The sequence below is a fragment of the Protopterus annectens genome, chromosome 4.part1 (genome assembly GCF_019279795.1).
Source record: "Protopterus annectens isolate FY-2018-M chromosome 4.part1, PAN1.0, whole genome shotgun sequence".
Lineage (NCBI taxonomy): Eukaryota > Metazoa > Chordata > Ceratodontiformes > Protopteridae > Protopterus > Protopterus annectens.
This window is the reverse complement of record NC_056734.1, coordinates 543,748,788-543,770,326: the sequence shown is the minus strand read 5'-3', so window position 1 is coordinate 543,770,326 and position 21,539 is coordinate 543,748,788. Positions and strand designations below refer to the sequence as shown.

The 21,539-nt window shown below is 42.7% G+C and overlaps 1 protein-coding gene across 1 annotated transcript in view; it reads right to left on the bottom strand.

Moving 5' to 3' along the window:
- STAG1 (stromal antigen 1) overlaps positions 1–21,539 on the bottom strand; it is a 2,620,144-nt gene that overhangs the window by 903,875 nt on the left and 1,694,730 nt on the right. The gene's annotated exons all lie outside the window — the stretch shown is intronic.

Genomic DNA, 21,539 nt, shown 5'->3' with positions numbered 1-21,539 from the left:
CTGTTGCAGTAGCTTACACTATTATGGTTATACACTGCCAGGACCGCCCAGACAGCTTTTCCAACCTTAAGGACACCTTTCTGTAAGGTGCTCAAACACAGTTCCATATAAAAGATCCATATAAAAGACAGAGCCACCAAAAACATCAAAGCTTTCCTGCCTACAAATAGCCCTGAAAAGGAAAAATGCTATGAAAGTAAAAGTAAAATGACAGTAGCTATATAAACAATGACATATGGCAATACGTAAAAAAAACAAAATAAATGGAGGGTACAGGTACTGCAACAGTGATCTATTAGAACATCTACATTCTATAGCAATTTTTACTTATACAACTGTACCAAGATCAATATTACATCACTGCTGCAGTAGCCTAAGATGTTAAGAGTACATTACCATAGATTACTAATATAACAAGGCAGAAATAGATCAATAATCCAGGATACACTGGAGAAAAGGTTCTAGGACAGCCTGTTCTGAACTTGGAAAAGGAATCTAGTTTGTAAAATTATGTTCAGAAGAACCAACTTGTTGCCTCTAGAAAATTATGATTCCACTCTTTTCCAGAAAGCCACATAAGACGCCAAAGTCTTGGTACAGTGGATCAGAGTCTTGCCTGGAAATAGCTTGCTTATGCTGAAAATAACTAAGCGAAACAGCACGAGACAACCACCTTGAAAAAATCTTAGTAGAAGGGTTACCAACTGTCTGTAATTGTGATTTCAAATAGGAATATCATAGTGAATCCTCATATCTGCTTTTATCAACAAAGCAGATATGTTGCAGGAAAAATATATGTATCTGTGTATATTTGCATATATGCATCAAACTGCACTGGCCAGCAAACTGAAAGAATGAAAAAGATGTAATGAAGAAAAACGCAGACATCCACTACTTCACAGTAAAGGAATAAAACTTCCATAACAGCAAAGGACTGTAAGCAAAAGGAGCACATAAAGGAAACTGCTAGCATTCCCCCACTGCAGTTGCTTCTCCCCACAAAGCTAACGCAACCCGAGAGAATGTTGCTTGAACATAAGCAAAAGAATCATGTCTTTCGGCTTTTCCTGGTTAGGGGTCACCAGAGCAGATCACCAGTGCACAGATTGATTGGCAGTGGTGTTTTTTCACTGTCGAATTGCTAGTCTGGCGCCCAACCATCACAGAATGCACACACATACACATGCACCTACCTACATGTCTTTAAAACTCACTAGACTGCTGGGAGAATATGCAGACTCAGCACAGAATGCGCTTCAGCCGAGAATCGAACCGGAGAACCTCTTGCTGTAAGGCTACAATGCTAACCGCTGCACCACCGTGGCCAACAAACAAAAGAATCATGCGACTTACCAAAACAATGATTGGAGTGGAAAAATCACTGACTCATTCCCTTTAAAATTTAGCATACTTCCAATATAATACGTATCACACTTCTATCATATCTCTCTTGCAGAAGTCTACATTGTCTACACTGCAATACACATAACCATTACCTTTCTTTTTGCCCCAAATGGTCAGTACAGGGTCGCAGCTGTTACCCCTTCTGTGTTCAGCCTGCTTCTTGTATCTGGCAATTCAGGAGACTGCAGCAACAACGGCCTCATGCTTACCAATAATCCACTACTGCTACTCATTACTGACAATCTGACAGCTGAAGTTCCTTACTAAAGCTGGAAGCTTCTCTCTCAAAGTACTCCTCATTTTGTAAGCAATGCATGCATGCACGGACAGACACACTGCAAAAATCCCCCCCAAAATACTCATATTGAGGTAGTCAAGGAATCTCTAACACCAAAGACACTTAAGAAAAAAGCCAAGAAACTCAATATTTAGGTTGTACCACAACACGCAACACACTCACATCCATTTCAAAACCCCCCTCCAGAAGTCAAAAGAAGTCTACAATAACGGTAGATATCTTTCTCTTCACTACTGCAGTATTTATTACATTAGGGATCACCTACCAAGGGCAACCTGACATCTGGCCACTATACCAAAGCCTTTAGGTTGCTTTAAGGTATGCAGTACATCATACATATGCTCCTTGTGAACCATAGGGCATAAAGGTGACGTCCGGACGCATCATCCTCAAAACTGAAAGCCCCAGGAGGAATGCCACTCCAAGGAAAAGAAAAGGTAATCAGTTCATCCAGAAGAGAAATGAACCAGGGGGTGGAAGGAGGGTGTGAATACTGCAACAGTGAAGAGAAGGACATCTACCATTATGGTAAGATTTTACACAATTGTACTATGTCCTTGCATATCACTGTTGCAGTATTCATTACATTAGGAAGAGTTCCAAAGCTCAGGAAGAAACTTGGGGGGAGGAGGAAGGACCAGCAGAGCCCTCTAGGAAGCCATGAAGAATGGCCCTAGCAAAACCAGCTCTAGCCCTGGAGATTCAATACAACTTGTAGGGCTTGGTAAATGTATGCACTGAAGTCCAGATTTATTTATTTATTTTACATTTGTTGACCGGGATAGTCCGTCTGGGTGTGAGCCCATTTTCAGCGGAGGCCCGGGGAGAAAAGCTCCAATAAAACAAGAACAACACTGACAGGTACAGTGTCGCTTTTACATAGAATTTAACAAAAATATTTAGAGACAACAAAGACTGTACAATAGGCACTTTAGTGAAAAGGAGAAAGTTATTACAATATATTTAAGTCGTATATATCGATTTTTTCTTTTCAGGGCAGGGGTCCATCTTTAGTTGATCATTTGGATATACTTTAATACGTGCACATATGTATACCCTTACAAAAGAAAAGGAATTATCAAATTATACACTTATTGTAGGTAGCTGATAGGTGTTGCTAACAAGTGGGAGTGGGTATATATGGAGACTAACATTTAGGGGATGAAATTAGCCTGGCTTGGTACGGGAGCACAGCCAGTTGGTAGTGAGGTGGTGTTTGGGCAGAGCTTTGAATTGGTTTAGGTTGGTAGCATTTAGGATGTGTTGGGGGATTGAGTTCCAAAATTTAGAAATGTGGTGGCAGTAGAGGGCATCCCCGGCTTTGTTGTTGCTTTGGGATACTTGGACGAGTGTTCTGTATGAGGATCGGAGTTGCCGAGTGTTGGCATATGGTTGTTGTAGGGCTGGGGTTCTGTTTGGCTGGAATATTAGTTTGTGAGTAAAGACAAGTTGGGTATAGGTTAGTTGTTGTGGGAACTCTACCAAATTTATTTGTTGTAGGGCAGAGCAGTGGTGGGACCTATACGGGGAAAGCTTGTGGCGGAACTTGGCTATTTTATTGTAGGCTGATTCAAGTTAGGTAAGGTCAGTTTTGTTAAGGTTTGTGAGGGAGAGTTGGGAGGATGGCCTAATGGTTGATGTGTTTGCCTTACAAACACAAGGTGCAGGGTTTGAGTCTCCCAAGGGATAATTGTCTAGGCTTAAAATGGCTAACAAGGGCAGTTAGCCTAGTACTAATCTATAAGATGGGGGAAGCATAGAGAACAGTAGATAAGAGATGAGTCCTGGCAATGATTAGTCTAGATTGGCTAGTTAGGAAAGGATTAATTCGGTAAAGAGAGCCTAGTTTGATGTGAGTTTTTTTAATTGTTTGAGAGAGGTAGGTCAAATTTTAATTTGCTATCAATTGTGACACCTAGTAATTTGGTATGTGAGCTGGTGTTTATGATTGTGTTGTTGGAGGAGTGGATTTGAAAAGTGGCTGAGGGATTGAGTGTTTTGGTGGAGAGAAAGAGCATGAGTTTGGTCTTGTTTGGGTTCAGTATGAGGTTATCATTAGTTAGCCAGGATAGTTAGCATCTAAACCCTTGAAAAAAAGCACCAGAAGCAGCCACAGGTCTAGTAGAATGAACATTAACAATAAAGAAGGCTATTACCATGAGAAGAACAACAAAAAATAGCTTTTGAAATCCAAGAAGAAATAGTCTGTTTGGATACAGCTAATCCCAAGGACCTGGGATGAAAGGAAACAGAGCTGATCAGATTTCCTAATAGTCTTAGTATTATCCAAATAAAATCTGAATTGTCTATGCACATCCAACGTGTGCAGCACCTTCTCATTGGCATGCTGCGGAAAAGGGAAACAATGGGCAAATGAATAGACTGATTAAGGGACAACTCATTCACTACCTTGGGCAAAAAGGAAGGATTAGTGGACGTAAGGACAACCTGTCCTTATGAAACACCAAAACATGAGGACAAACCATAACGGCTTGAAGCTCAGACACTCATCTGGCAGAAGTAAGGGCTAATAAAGAAACAGTCCTCCAAGAGCAATGCTCCGAAGAAGCTGAAGGCTTAAAAGGAGCCCAAGTCAATTTTTCAAAAACAAAATTACGATCCTAGAGAGGAAGAACAGGCCTCCTGGGAGGCTTAATACGAAGGACACATTTTAGGAATTGGTTAGCCTGAAATCTAGATGCTAATGGGAGGGATAAAGGCGGACAAGCAGAGATAGCTGATAAGTGGGTCTTACAGAAGAATAAGCCAATCCAACATTTAGCAATTCACACAATTAAGAGAGAAACAAAGGAAAATCCACAGAAAGAGGATCCAGGTTACGAAAAAGACACCAAACAGAAAACCTCTTCCATTTGGATAAATAGGATTTGGTAATTCCGGGTTTCCTGGCCTCCTGCAGGACCCTAAACATGCCCTCAGAAAAAAAAGTGCCTATGTGGAGTCAAAGTCCTATCACCTATAGTGTCAGCTGAATAGAGGGGTGGGTAAGGGTGAGAGATCCCTTGTCTTGTGTGAATAGGTCCACCCTGTGATGCAACTTGTGATGATTGCCCTTGGCTAAATGCAGAAGGAGGCAGAACCAATGCTGATTTGGCCAAAAGGGAGTTACAAAAATTTGGGAGCGTCCTGTTGAATTTTGAACAGGACTTTTGGAATGAGGTGAAGAGGAGGGAAAGCATAAAGAAAGATCCCATTCAAAGAAAGAGAGAGGGCGTCCAACCTTCCACACTAGAGTACCTGGGACTCTAGCCCAAAATAAAGGAAGATGTCTGTTCAGAGGGGAGGCAAATAGATCTACTCAAGGAGTACCTCACTGGTGGACAATGTCCAGAAACATCCCTGTGAAGCATCCATTTGTGTGATTGAGTTAAGGACCTGCTTAGAGTGTCTGCCACAAAGTTTTGACCTGAGAGAATGTAAACTGCCTGAAGAATCACTTGATACTGGACAGCAAGATAACACACCAGGAGTGTCAACCGGCAAAGAGGCTAAGATCTTGTCCCCCCGTTTGTTTACATACCACACCACAGTAATATTGTATGTAAATAAGTTCAGGGGTCCTGGGGAGAAAAGATGATGAAAACCCTGAAGCACCAGCAGAAGAGCTCTCATCTCCGACAGTGATGCACTCTTTCTGTTGAAGATGCGACCACACCCACTGCATCATTAGGGAGCCAAAAGCTGCTCCCTATTCCGCATCGGCAGCATCTGTGAACAGCTCCTGAGAGGGAAAGGGGGATGAAAAGGGAGCCCTGGATTTAGAAACAAATGCTGGATCCCTTGCTGAGACAAGGTAGAAGAGGAACTACAATTCTAGGGTATGCGCATGTTAAAGCCAAACTGACTTCAGAAACCACTGAAATTTCTAATGTGGAGTTTGGCCAGAGGAAGGAATAAGGATGGTGGATACCATGAATCTCAGAGCTCTCAGAAACATCCTGGCTGTAATAAAGGAAGAAGAGTTTGAAAGAGGGAAATGGATGTCAAGGCCTTGGGAGGAGGCAGGGATGTCAGCATAGGCACTATCTGAAGCTTGCAAACCAGAAAAACATGGTCCTGAGAAGGAGTCAGAAAATATTTCTTGAAGTTTACTGTGAACCCCAGACTTTGCAGAAGGGAAATGCCAAAATGAAGATTTTACAACAGGGTCTCTGGAAAGGATGCCTGAAACAGAAAGATGCCCAAGTAAGCAAATACTTGGATCCCCAGAATCCTGCAAAAAGCAATCACAGGAGCGAGGCATTTGAATACCCTTGGGGAAGCAGAAAGGCCAAAGGGCAATGCAAAGAACTGAAAATGCCAGGAAGCAACAGAGAAATGTAAAAACTTCCTGAAAGGGGGATGGATTGCAATATGGAGATAAGCATCCTTGAGATCCACAGACACCATATAAGCCTGAGGAAGCAAAACAGGGAACAAAGTCTGCAGGGACAATATTCGAATGAAGAGCACTTTCAGAAAAGTGTTTGGATGAGACAGGTCTAGAACTGGTCTCCAAGTACCCTTTTTTTCTGGGTATTAAAAACATCCGGGAATAACCCCCCCCCAATCCATTGGGACAGAGGTATCTCCTGAATAGTCCCAGAGTCAAAAGGTCCCAAAGCACCTCTAGAAAGGAGATCTGCTCCTGATGGGGCTAAAGAATACCCATAAACGGGGAAAGGATTTCCAAACCATGAAATACCCCTGACAAATAATGGACAGGACACAGGGATCCTTAGTAATCTGTAGCCAAATACGAAGAGAGAGAGAAAGAAAGGCAAAAAGAAAGAGGAAAGTGGCTGAGAAGAATAGGATAGTAACAGCACCTGGTTTCTCTGGAAAAGGAGACTTCTAAGGCACAGACGTCTGAGCAGCCTTAGCAGGAGGAGCCCAATTGCCACCCTTTTTGCTCTTAGGAGGCGGGTGAGACTGACTGCAAATAAAGATTGGCTTATTGGGGGAATTTCTCTGAAAGTTAGGGACAGGAGAAACCAACACGTTTAAGTTCCCGTAAAACCTTACTCTTTATCCTGAAGGGACTTAAACATAGCAGCAGCAGCTTCTCCAAATAAGTGTTTACTGTCAAGAAGGGCATCCATCAACAGTCTTAATATCATCATCAGGCAAAGGATGAAGCTGAAGCCAAGAACAACTCTTCACTGATCCAAAAGCAGCAGCCATAGAGGAAGCATCTGCTGCATTAGAACTACACTTGATGGAATGACTAGCCACCTAGGAGGAAGTCTCCAACAGGGAAAGAACAGAAGTTTTACCCTCAGAGTCTGGAGGATCAGAAATAACCTGACAAGCCTGGGATGAGAGCGCCAACATATAGCTAACAGCCCTAAAAGCTAAGGTAGCAGAGGTGTAAACCTTCTTGCCTAGCTTTTCCATGGTCCTGCTATCTTTATCAGAGGGCAGTAACGTGGAAGAAGGAAGCAATTGAGAGGGCTTGTCAGAAGATACAGACACCATCTAGGAGTCAGCAGAAGGACACTTATACAAAAAATTTGTCCTCAGGCATCCTGTAGAATCTATCAGGTCTCTTGGGAGCAAGGGGGTGATCGTCTGGAACCTTGGAATCCTTCGAAAATGCAACCAACAAGGCAGCCAAAACAGGAAGAACAGCAGAAAGTTTAAGAGTCCATCTGAAGCAACTCATGGTATCTTTTATGTAACTCAGAGACCTGAGCACAATCCCATTTAAAGAACTCCATTATCCTGGAGATTGTGTCCCCAAAATAAATCTCTTCAAAGAAAGTCTCAGGACTGGTAGATTCCTCTTCTCCTGGACCCATATTCCAAAGGAGAAGGAATCTGAGAAAAGTAAGCAAGAGAATCCTCATCCTCCTCAGCTCCTCCTCAGAGGAATCGTGTTCCCTGGGTCTTTTTAGAGAAGTAGAGGGCCAAGGGGGGGGGGGGGTTAGAATAGAATCTCCCTGAGGAGGTTTCAATGCCATCAAAGCACTAAAATAACCCTGAGTGAAGACCTGTCATTCACACTGTGGATCCTTAGGAGCAGGAACAGGAAAGATATGTGTAGTCCTTTGCTTTTTCTAAATTTGTGACGCCTGTCTTATAATCGGGGAACACTCCCAAGCCCCTCAGAAATAAATCAGCCGTGGTTCCCCATGAGCATCCAAAACAGACGTCTGCAAAGCCTCCTCAGATGTGCTTAAAGTTGGATCCCTGCTGTTCTTTAACATGGTCGTGGCAGAGAAATCCAATGACAAAGCTGGGCAAACCTCTGGGCATTCACTCACCTCAGGAGAGCTGCCTGGTGGAGGCTGAACAGAGGAAGATTCCGGCTTAGGCTTCTTGACCTTTTTCTTCACTGACGGTTGTCCCTCGGAGCATGAAGTACCCTCTGTCATGTCTTTTGCAAGATGCTTAATACTCTGATTTAAAGATACATCGCCAAAGAAGACTGCCTACTACAAAGTGTTTTTGGTACAAAAGCCTAACAAATAGAACATGATGTAGGGTCACTAGAGGCACCTAAGCAAAACAGACACTAGTTGTGGCAGTCTTTATGGGGAATCTGTCTCCCACACTTGCATTTACCCATCTTGGATGACGTGAAACCCCACAAGCAACAATAAAAGAGAGGAGTAAAAAATAACCCCAAGAGGGCACTTACCTGCAACAGCCAGGTGAACCATAAATGGAACAGGCATTCAGAGTGATGATCAAATGATGGCGTTTGAACTGGCAGCAAAGAAGTTCTGATGATGGTACGTCCGGATGTCACCTTTATGCACTATGCTATGCAAGGAGCATGTGTGTGACATACAGTAAACCTTGAAAGCAACCTATAGGCTTTGGTATACTGACCAGACGGCCATCCTTGACACGGAATCCCTAATGTAATGAATACTGCAACAGTGATATGGATGGACATCTTGCTATCCATGTGTCCAAAGCTATGAAGACAGAAGGCTTAAGTAGTATCCTGTCAGCACCAAGACAAATGTTGAAATTTAAGAATAAAATAATTAGTCTTAACTGGTGGAATAGTTGCTGTCATTCTAGGGGAATCCAGCAAGTGTCAAAATGGAGATGACTGAAAGGCCTTCCTGTTTCACTAGGGATGGCTTGCACCTCTGTCTACGTGACTTTCACAAACTTGCTAAAGCTTTTTCTGTCTCAATAATGCCTTTTTAAGGTAGAGTCCATCTCCTAGGCATTCTGGCATAGTAAATTCCAATTCTGATTACATTAAGGTAATTCTACTCAATGCTAGGAGTGTAAAAAACAAAAGATATGTGAACTGACAGCTTTACTAACACTATAGCATATTCATAGCTGTGCAATTACACAGACTTGGCATCACTATAGCAAAACCATTTCCTCTACACCTAGGTTCATTGTTTATCATACTTTCAGGCCTGCTGGTAACCATGAGGGACTACTTGTATTTATCAGGGACCTCATTATCTCATGCCAAAGTTCTCATCATACCCAACTGAACTTCTGAAGGTCCACACCATATTGATTAAAACTAAGTACCACACCACTGCTAGCTATGATCGCCTTCCAAGTCACTGACCAATTACCCAACAGCCTTAGATAAAATCACTATCCATCCAAATGCTGTCCCTCCTAGCTGACTAACTACTCAACCATTACCAAGGCAGACCTATGCCACTTATAACAAATATGTCCAACACATCCTAGACTAACATCAATTCTCTTAAAATACTGTTAAGCTTCTCACTAGAGCCCCCAACATCCTTGACACTGTCCTTGCAAACATGACTCTCTGCACTCTACATTATGTCTCCCATCCCTAGTTAAACCTGATCATAAACCTATCTTCTCCTTTAAAAACAGGTGGCAACTCCACTGCAAACAACTGTCTTTTTAGGGATTTCTCAGAAGCAAATGTATTACAAATCACACCTGACCTAAATAAATTTCACAGTAACCCTCCAGCTATCGCCCCATTGCCAAAGCTGCTATCTACTTACAATTAATTAGCAGCAGTGAAAAGTCCATCCCTCTTCATTCCAAATACAGTGGGAAATTTAAGAACTAACCCTTATAGTGGAATATGCCTATCAATAAAATTATTAAAATATTTTGCTTTTTAACTTTATCCACTTATTTGATATTTGTTTACTGGGGAAGTCTGACTGGGTAATAACCCCTTTTCAGTGGAGGGCCTGGGACAAAAGTTCCAAAATTAAATAAATTTAAAAAAAATTCAATTCATAGAATATATCAAAAACTCTCTCCACCTCAAAAATTACAATGAAATAAGCTAAAAAAAATACTTGTATGTATCACCAGAAAGTGTAAAGCTGACTACTAGCTTGATCTTCAGCTATGTCTGGAAGCCAAGAACCAACCACAACATATGCCTGGAGTTTGTGAACAGTACTATGCACTCAGGTCCCAATGAAACAGCAAACATCCTAGCAGATAAATTTAGCTCCAATTGTACTGCGTACACGTACTCAAGTTATTTCTCCTATTCCCCAAACCTTCCCTCCGAAGATGACTATACACCAATTCTACAAACCCTAACCAAAGCTAAAAAAAAAACACTTCTCTGTCCTGATCATATAATTGGGCTGTCTTCTTGTTAGCAATAAATATAATCTTGCAGAGTTGCTTCTTATTCTTTTTAATCTCAGCCTTTCCACAGTTTATGTACATGACGTTTGGAGAACTACAACTGTGATCTCACTAAACAAGGATAACCCTACCTCTGATGCAAACAATTAGAGATCCATCAGTTTCATCTGTAAAACATTTCTCAACTTATTAGCAGAGACATAGGAAATCTCCTGGCTACTCAAGCAAATGACTCTGACTTTGTCAGGGGCAGATTCTATCTTTCATTGACCATTTCAAAGAAATAATAAAAGTAAGATGTGGACAACTGTCACTCAAACTCAATGTCTGCCTTGACCTTGCCAATGCATTAAATACAATCCCCCATCTAGGCATCACTGATAAGATCATTAAACTTAACAGAAACTTCTGCACATGTCCATCAAATAGCTACCTGGTTGACCAATGGGAAGGCAGCAAAAGCTTCCACTGAATTTTGAAATGTTATCAGTTGTTTAAGAAGGGCTCAGTAACAGGCTTGCCTCCTTTTCTGGCCTTCATTTCTCTGATAGCCTATCTAATGTTCCAGGCTTCTAGTTATCTGATTTTGGTGACTGCAAACTGCATGCGACTGCCATCTCACCTTCTAGTTATTTCAACAAGGGCTTCACTATGCCAACTCAGTGTATTAACAACAGTTTTAAGCTAAACCTGTTCTATGACACAAAGTGAAAAACTCTGACTACACTGAAAGCAACCGGAGATCTATTAGTGCTTAGGTGTTTGCAAGAGCTGGCCAGAGAGATGGGAATAAGAGGCTACTGCAGGCTCATCCATTCTAATGGCTGGGGAGTGGCTTGGGCTCGCTACACTGGCAATATCTAGTGGGAGCAGTAGGTATTCACCTGGTGTAGTTCTAAGGTGGCCAAGCCCACGCTGCCATTTGCACATTCGCACTATGCAGCCAAGGGGAAAATGACACACTGGGCATGCTTCCCCTCAAGAGGAAGTGACTACGAGCTTTTAAAAGCCACTGAGGGAGGTGGTGCTGTTCCCAAAGGGAAAGGGCTGGCTGGCCCCACCAGACCAGTAAACTGTCCTGTTCTATACCATGAGGTTCCTGTAGGAAACGGTGGGATGATAGGGATTTCTGGGTGGGAGTAAATAGACTTATAAGGCTCGCGTTTAGTCTAGCCCAGAAATACTCAACTCCAGGTCCACTGGAATGAAATGGGTCAACTGGGTGAAGGAAGAGAAGCCACTAGACGAGGCCCAGGGAGGGAAAAACAAAAATATCTTGAGCTAATTGCTAAGAAATGCAATGTGACTAATTTTTTTCCTTAGTTCTTTCTGCTTCCCTGCCTTCTATCCATCAGTTCCCCCCTTACTAGACTACAGCACATTAGTTACCTCTTTGTGGAGATGGGGGGAGGGTGTCCCCAGAACAATAGGGGGCAACAGACATTCATAAGGGTCATTATTCCGGCAGCTATGACAGTTGCTTGTGTCCTCCACTGGAAATCTCAGCAATGAAGTTTTACCATGGCAATAACCCACCACTGTGTGAGGGGACGAATGATTCATGTTACTGTGGAGGCCACAATGGATTCAATGTGAGGGGGCATTCTTCCACACTGACAATAAAGACAATCACTTACTGGTGGGCTTGTACAGCCAAATGCCCAGAACCCTTGCTGTACATCTGCAATGCTGTACTCCCCATGGCTGAGAGTATGTAATACTGCACTGCCAGTTCTGCTTCACTCTTCTCTCCCCAAGTAAGGGCATGTTAATCCTACCCTGCCAGGTCTGTCAAGCAACTGAGCTGCAAATCAACCTCAGGTCACCTAAGTTGTACTCAAGGTTTTATCCTTCTTTGCCATCAGAGCTGGCCAGTGTGGTTATGCAAAATTTTCCTACCTCCTATCAAATAACACACATCCATCCAAAGTGATATCAACTCATTATCATGTGACCATTATGTCTCTATAACAGCATGCTGTAAATCCTTCTATCCAGCCCAAATAATTTTCAAAGGCATTTACTCAAGAGTTATAATTTTAGTTACCCTGTACTCATCCCTCATAAGGCCTACCACTGAACACAATGCTTCTTTTTGCACGTGCCTGTCTAAGCATACTACTCAATCTCAACAGCCTCAGAGATTCTTAACTAAAAAGATTAATGGTCTCAAGTCCCTTAGTAAGCCAGACAGACACGGTAGATACTACTTTGTACTTAAGTCTCCCACCAGCTCCTTTGTGATGACCTGTGTATTGCTTTCAAGCCATGAAATACCCTGCTTTATGCCATTCCCTGCACCACTGCAGAAAGTACAGTTGTGTACGCTTACCATACATGTAGATGCTGGAGTGTATTGACTGATGTAGTCCTGATTGTTGGGATTTCCTGCTGTGAAAGCCCTCGGCCGGCCCTACCACCAGAGAAAACTGTTTTCACCTCCCAGGCTGGCAGATGCCCTTACCGACGTCAGTACGCTCGGGTAAGTGTACACAGCTGTAATACATTCTTCGTGTTTCTCTGTTGCAGTCCTGACTCCTGGGAAGATTCTCAAAGCTTTAGAAAGGGTGGAAGGAGATTAAGGAGAGGAAAGGATTCCCTGCAGGACTGCAGATGCAAAACCTGCTCTATACTTGGAAAAGGTTGCCAGGTGGTAGTGCCTAGTGAAGGTATGCACAGAAGATCGGGTGGCCGCCTCCAAGATAGCTTTAGTAGGAACCCCTTTCAAGAAAGTTGTAGAAGTAGCTGTGGCCCTAGCAGTGTGTGTGACCTAATTAAATCAGGGGACTTTTTGCCATGATGGCTGTAGCAGAAACAGATGCAGTGGAAAATCCACTTGGAAATAATTCAAGTAAAGAACAGCTGTTTTGTTTATCTCAAAGATTTTGTCCTGTCCAGGTAGAAGCGCAGCATTCTATGTACTTCCAGAGTGTGAAGTAATTTTTCTTCCTCTGTTCTGAGGGTTTGGGAAGGAGGTAGGTGGATGAGTAGCCAGATTCAGAGACCGCAACTGAGCTACAAAATATAAGTATCTTTTGATTATTTTTACAGATTACTGTTTTTATAATTTAATATATATAAAGCACTTTGTCTATTCAGAATTTTCACAAATCCTTATCTGTTTAAAAACTTTCATTTGACTCTGTAGTGCTTTGCTGTCTTAGGCTATTGTATAAACTGAAACATTTACTCTGTGTAATTATCTCTTGGCTAGTGGGGGCTGGTTCTTTTGTGTTCTTGTAAAAAAAAAAAGTTGTTGTTCTGGTCTTGCCCTAACTTTGGTAGGTCTCTGTCTTTGCACACAGTGCAGGCTGGAGAAGTTGTTTGACCTTAACTGAGCTACAAAATATAAGTATCTTTTGATTATTTTTACAGATTACTGTTTTTATAATTTAATATATATAAAGCACTTTGTCTATTCAGAATCTTCACAAATCCTTATCTGTTTAAAAACTTTCATTTGACTCTGTAGTGCTTTGCTGTCTTAGGCTATTGTATAAACTGAAACATTTACTCTGTGTAATTATCTCTTGGCTAGTGGGGGCTGGTTCTTTTGTGTTCTTGTAAAAAAAATGTTGTTGTTCTGGTCTTGCCCTAACTTTGGTAGGTCTCTGTCTTTGCACACAGTGCAGGCTGGAGAAGTTGTTTGACCGCAACTGAGCTACAAAAAATAAGTATCTTTTGATTATTTTACAGATTACTGTTTTTATAATTTAATATATATAAAGCACTTTGTCTATTCAGAATCTTCACAAATCCTTATCTGTTTAAAAACTTTCATTTGACTCTGTAGTGCTTTGCTGTCTTAGGCTATTGTATAAACTGAAACATTTACTCTGTGTAATTATCTCTTGGCTAGTGGGGGCTGGTTCTTTTGTGTTCGTGTAAAAAAAAAAGTTGTTGTTCTGGTCTTGCCCTAACTTTGGTAGGTCTCTGTCTTTGCACACAGTGCAGGCTGGAGAAGTTGTTTGACCGTAACTGAGCTACAAAAATAAGTATCTTTTGATTATTTTACAGATTACTGTTTTTATAATTTAATATATATAAAGCACTTTGTCTATTCAGAATCTTCACAAATCCTTATCTGTTTAAAAACTTTCATTTGACTCTGTATTGCTTTGCTGTCTTAGGCTATTGTATAAACTGAAACATTTACTCTGTGTAATTATCTCTTGGCTAGTGGGGGCTGGTTCTTTTGTGTTCTTGTAAAAAAAAAAAGTTGTTGTTCTGGTCTTGCCCTAACTTTGGTAGGTCTCTGTCTTTGCACACAGTGCAGGCTGGAGAAGTTGTTTGACCGCAACTGAGCTACAAAATATAAGTATCTTTTGATTATTTTTACAGATTACTGTTTTATAATTTAATATATATAAAGCACTTTGTCTATTCAGAATCTTCACAAATCCTTATCTGTTTAAAAACTTTCATTTGACTCTGTAGTGCTTTTATTTTGTCCCACCCTCACTCCCTGTTGGTGTCTTGCTCTTATACTTGGTGGCTTTGCAGTTGCCCGCCCCTACTGTGACACACCTCCCAGTCTAGTGTCATTAGCTCATTCTTCTTAATACAGAGAGAACATTTGATAAGGCCTTCTGTTCCTCCTTTTTCCCTTTTCAAAAGTAAAACAAAACTTTTTTTTTCTTTTTCGCCTGAACCTTCTTGTGTTCTGACTGTCCTTCTCAAACATATTGGAAATATACAGTATATTTCAGAACATTTGTTATAACTGTATTTGCTATAACTGATTTAAGTATTTTTTCTGGCTTTTTGAATATTTACTGCTTAGCGACTGCATCTTAGCCTGTTTATACAGCTCTGCATTCTATTTAAACTGTTTTTGTGTTGATTAACTGTTTTGCACTCTTAAAAAGTTATTTGTTGCTTAATTTTACCTGTAGGCTAACACACTCAAGTGTGCTAGCCGCTTAAAAGCATTTACTGTCTGTTTTTTTCCTTGTCTCTGTAAAAAAAAAAAAAAAAAAAAAAAAATCTCTTGTTTTCCCACCTTACTGAACTAGAGTAGTCCAGTTTCAGAGTTGCTGATCCCTGGGCTTTGTTTTTAGTTCCTGTTACTGATCCATTGCCTTATTAGGAAGGAGGGAAGTTTCTTTGCTTACCAGTGGGAGTGGGAAGCACTGAGCAGCCTTTTTGTCCGAATTGGTGAAGTTTCAGCCAGAAACTAGTAGTCCATTGGTTGTTTTGGGCCAATTCCTAGCTCCTTTCAGCCCCCTGCTATAAAACACGCTAAACACGCGTTTTCCAGCTTGTACCAACTCAGCACAGATCCTCGTGGTGGCCTGCAGAGTGATCCAAGCAGCAGAGAGCTAAAAGAGTGACTTTCTACCAGATATAAGTATTTTTGTGGCTTTCCCACTGTTATTAAGCTAGCGACTGCATTTCGCCTGCTTTACTGCTACTTTAAGTGATTTCTGCATTTTACACTGTTTATTGCACTTTAAGTTACTAATTGTTGCAAATTGTTTCTGTAGGCTACACACTAAAGTCGCTAGCCGATTTACAGCATTTATAGCATTTACTGTCTGTTTTTTCCTTATCTCTGTAATAAAACAAAAATTCTCTTGTTTTCCGCCTTACTGAACTAGAGTAGTCCAGTTTCAGAGTTGCTGATCCCTGGGCTTTGTTTTTAGTTCCTGTTACTGATCCATTGCCTTATTAGGAAGGAGGGAAGTTTTCTTTGCTTACCAGTGGGAGTGGGAAGCACTGAGCGCCTTTTGTCCGATTTGGTGAAGTTTCAGCCAGAAACTAGTAGTCCACTGGTCGTTTTGGGCCAATTCCTAGCTCCCTTCAGCCCCCTGCTATAAAACACGCTAAGCGGCGTTAGCTCAATTTCAGCTGAGTTGCCACTGTTGCACACAAGAGCAGCGGTTAAACAAGGTTAAACTATTCGGGCCATCTAAATTCCACTCTTCAAATTTTCCCTTAAAACTACCTTCCTCGAGCTGTACTGCTGATCTAACCAGCATATCCTATAACTGAAAAGTTCATCTCTACTTGATTCCCAAGTAGACTATTCTCTATCTGTAAAGCCTAGCACTTACTCCTACAGTACTTGCACCTTGATAAAGCACTTTTATTATAGATAGTACCCCACCAGCCTAAAACCCACTTCCCCCAGAGTCCTTTGAAAGTCTCTTTATCTACTACTTCTAGTATGTCGAGGGATCAGTTGCTAGTGTCCTCTCCAGCTCAACTGGTGAACCTGGGAATATTGAGGCAATGTTACAATTGCCTCATGTACACAGAACAATCCTCTCCTTCTCCCACAAAACACAAATACATGCGAGAGATGCAACTATACGGCCAAACTGGAGGCTGAGCTCTCTCAACATAGGACTGGCAAGACCAGACAGGAGGAGAAGGTAACCACACACAATACATACCCAGTCACACATGGTACCATCACAACTTCAAATCATACACATACTCACACAAATACATACTGGAGGCTCTGATCAAAATTTACCAAAACAGCAGAGGCCACCAAAGCAGACACCCAAACAACTACCACCTCACGACCCAACACATGCAACACATAGACCACACAGTCAAAGTGTCAAACAGTCACAGCCCTTAAGGCCAAACAAAATGCCAGACACACTTGTCATTGGTGATTCCATAGTCAGACACACTGACGTCCCGCTCACCAGACTGAGTAAGGAGAAGGTCACAGTAAGCTGCCTGTCGGGTGCTAGAATCCGCCACATAACGCAAGCACTCAGGTCTCTCAACAGCAGGTACAAGTACGACTCAGTCATTGTCCACGCTGGTGTCAACGACCTGAGACGTACCTCCTTGGACTACATGAAAAGGGACATCGAGGAGCTCTCTGATTATGTAGCCCAGGCAGGTATGACCCTGACCTTGAGCAGTATCCTACCTTCACCTAGAATGATGCCACAATACAGTGATAAGATGATCAGCTTTAATAATTGGCTTAAATTCTGGTGTCATTCAAAGGGGATCCAATGTCTGTCTGCCTGGGATGACATGCTGGACAAGCCACGCTGCTTAGCAAGGGACAGCTTGCACCTGTCACCCCTGGGCTTCCGGATATTGGCAAAGGCTCTTGCCACCCCCATAGTGCCTTTTTTAGGCAAGGCTCAATTTCTAAACCTACCACCCTAGAACACCAAAAAGGAAAAAAACTAAGGGTAATGCTGCTCAATGCCAGAAGTCTCACTCTCAAGATGCACGCACTCGAGACCCTTCTCAATATGGAGAACATTGATGTCTGTGCTGTGACAGAAACCTGGTTCAAGGCTCCTGAGAGCACCCCAGCACTAACAGGTTTCACCTCATATCATGCGTTCCGGCCCCAAAATCCGGACAACACCAAGAAAGGAGGGGGGGTGTCCATATTCATAAAGGACACCCACACCTCAAGGTTGGTGGCAACGCACTATGCATCGGAGACCATCCAGGTGCAATTAACCATAGGCAAGACTGCTCTGCAATTTGTAGCATGTTACAGGCCACCCTCTCAAACTCAGGAACCTCACATGGCCTTCCTGAAAACATTGGAGGGATAAATGTATCTCCAAACACCATCATACTAGGTGACTTCAACTACCCTAATATAGACTGGGAACACTACTCAAGCCCGAACACTCTAACCCAAAGATTCCTGGAGTTCATAAACTCAAATGCCATGGAACAACTAGTCACCATCCCCACAAGAGGAGAAAACATACTTGATCTCATCATCACGAACATGGGATCAAAATGTTCAACACCGAAGTATACCCCTCACTGGTGAGATCAGATCATAAACTAATCTCGCTGGAGGTCCTCATCCCGCCCCACCTGAAACAAAAAAGACCACAGTGAAAAACTTCTCAAAAGCCGATTTCACACTTCTAAAAACTAGTGTGGTCTCCTTTAAGGCCCCTGAGCCAGTGGTAAACATTACTCAAACCGCTGAATCACTTACAAATGCCTTCTACCAGCACCTACAGGACTGCATGGATCAGGCAATCCCAAACAAAACTAAGACTCTCTGTACCAAAGGCAAGCGTCCAGTCTGGTGGACCCCAGCCATAAACAAGCTCTACAACAAAAGGAGGAAGCTACTACAAGATAGAGCAAAATCCTTGAAAGGTAAGACACCTTTGATCATTATAAGTAAAAACTAAGAGCTCTCATAAAATCATCCAAGGCAAATTTTGAGAGAAAAATCGCCAAGGACTCTAAAGACAATCATAAGGCCTTCTTTAGCTATGTTAGAAACCTAGGAGGAACTCCCAGATATGCTCAGAATTAGTTCAAAATGATGTGAAAATGACTGAACCTACACACATTGCTAACATACTGGCTGACAGGTTCAGTGCAAACTCCCCCTCCCCAAAGGAGAGATATCTATTCCAGAGGATTGTAGCCCCCAAACATCCCCAACGCCCAGGTGAGAACTGCCCTCACTAAGGCAAAAAACACAGCATCCATGGGACCGGATGGTGTCCCCGGCTGTGTGCTTCATGAACTCAACGAGGAATTAAACCCACAGTTAGGGCAGCTGTTTAATCTTAGCCTCACCTCAGGATACGTACCGAAGGAGTGGCGCACGGCGACTGTGGTCCCACTTCATAAGGGCGGTGCCTCCACAGACCCTGGAAATTACCGCCCCATTAGCTTGACAAGCCTTATCTGCAAAGCCATGGAGAAGATCATAATGGAACTCATAAATAAAGACATAGGGAACTTGCAGACTTTGGATCCAACCCAGTTTGGCTTTGTCAAAGGCAGATCCTGCCTCTTAAACTTGGTTGACTTTTTCAAGACAGTCACCAAGGCCATTGATGAGGGAAAGGCAGTCCATACAGCCTACCTCGACCTGGCAAAGGCCTTCGACACAATACCCCACTCAGGTATCATCGAAAAACTCATCAGCTTGAATGTAAACCCATACATCACAAGATGGGTTGCAAACTGGCTAAGTGACAGAACCCACAGGGTCAGAGTTGCTGGAGCCATGTCAGACTCAAAGCCTGTCACAAGTGGTGTCCCACAGGGTTCAGTCCTGGGTCCACTCTTGTTCGGCATCTACTTTTCTGAAGTACAAGCAAACACAGGAGGGTTATGGCTGACAAAGTTTGCAGATGACTGCAAACTGGGCGCCATAGTCGAAAACACATCTGACACAGATATCCTCCAGAATGGCCTCACAGAAACGGATAACTGGTGCCAGAGCCATGGCCTGAAGTTAAACGCCAAAAAATGCATAGTCATACCCTTCGGGATAAACAAGGTTACCCCTAGCTACCATATAGGTGGCAATCCACTGAGCACAGAAAAAGTCATCAGGGATCTGGGGACCCAAGTTGACAGTAGCCTTTCGTTTGACACTCATGTTGCTAAAGTAGTTAGGAAAACCTTCTATATCGCCCACCTGATAATGAAGGGATTCACATCTAGATCAAGGGAGGTCATCATCCCCCTGTACTCATCACTCATTAGACCTATGATTGAGTACAATGCCCCGTTTGGAATGTATCTGACCAGACACCTGCTGCAGCTTGAAAGGCCCCAAAAGTTCCTCACCAAAAGGATAAAGGGTCTCAAAAATATGTCTTATGCTGCCCGACTGAAAGAACTCCAGCTCTATTCAGTCTCATACCGCTTGCTCAGAGGTGACCTGTGCCTGACATATAAGGCCATGTCAAACCCAGATTTGATGAATATGCTTCACCTCAAAAAATCTAGATCCCTCAGAACCACAAGGGCGGGAGACTTAAACCTTGACACGGTTATAAATAGAACGTGCTGGAGGGACAGATTCATCACCCAGAGACTCCCTATGCTGTGGAACAAAATCCCGGTACATGTGAGGCAGAGCACCTCGCTGGCCTTGTTCAAGAGGAATCTTGACCAATGGATGGGAGATCGCAGATATACCCCAGAAATTACTTCAGTGTCACTGCTTGACAGAGGCACAGAAAAATGATAGGCATAGTTTTTATTCAAACTAAAGGGGTGGCGAAAGCCACATAACTATGGGCTAGGCTTATAAATGCCCTGGGGCAGGTAGCCTAGTATGAACCTATGAACCTAATCTGTTACCACCTTAGGCATGAAGGAAGGATTAGTTCAGAGGGAGACCATGTCTTTATGGATGATAATGAAAGGCTCCATTGCCATTAGGGCCTGCAACTCTGAGACTCTCCTGGCTGAAGTGATAGCCAAGTAGTAGGGCTGTTTTCCAGGTAAGAAACTTTAAGGTGGTAGAGGCTGCTGGCTCAAAAGGAGGGAAAGTTAACTTTTCTAGGACAAAGTTGAGGTCACAAGGAGGGGTGGATTTTCTCCTGGGGGCCTAATGTGAATAACTCCCCTAAGAAATTGTTTCAGCAAAGGGTGAGAATACATTGGAGGATGACTAGGGATGTGGGCAGAGATGGCTGAGGTATGTATCTTGAAGGAGGAATAAGAGAGCCCTTTCTGCACTAGGTTGGCCAGGTACTTCAAAATGTTAGAAATGTTAACAGAATTTGGCTGAAACTGGTGCTTCTGGAACCAAACTGAGAATCTCATCATTCAGCAGAGCAAGATTTTCTTGTGCTTAGCCTTCTACACTCTTAAACAAGCAGAGAATCTTTACCATTTAGCAGAGTAATATTATCTTGTGCTAAGCCTTCTAGACTCTTAAAATGGTTTGTACCCACTGACTCAAGTTGGAGGTGCAGTAGGGCGCTGTGGAATAAACCAGGCTGAGAGTCTGAAGGGTGGGGTGCACGATCCTCCCCTTGTTCTGGGTAAGGAGGTCCACCTTTCATGGTAATATCAAATGCTTTTGACTGGTGAGCTTGAGGAGGAGAGGGAACCAGTGCTGCCTGTCTATGTACCATATAACTGTGGTATTGTCTGTTTGTACTACCAGGACCCCTTGGTCCCATTTGTCCTTGAAAGTCAGTAAAACGTTTTGTACTGCCATGAGTTCTTTCCAATTTATGTGCCACCTCCTGTGCTGAGCTCGCCATAATCTTTGAGTTTGGAAGTTTTGGGTATAGGCCCCATGCTGTCTCCGAGGCATCTGTGGTAAGGATTTGGCCCTGAGGCAAGAACCTGTAGGGTAGGCACTGATTCTGGGTACAAGCTTGTATCCACCATGCAAAATCCTACTTGATGCAAGGTATCAAGGGTATTTGGGCATCCAGGGATTGAGACCTCTGACACCATACACTCTTCAAGTACCACTTCAACTTCCTCATGTGCAGCCTGGCTAAGGGTACCATGAGAATACAGGGAT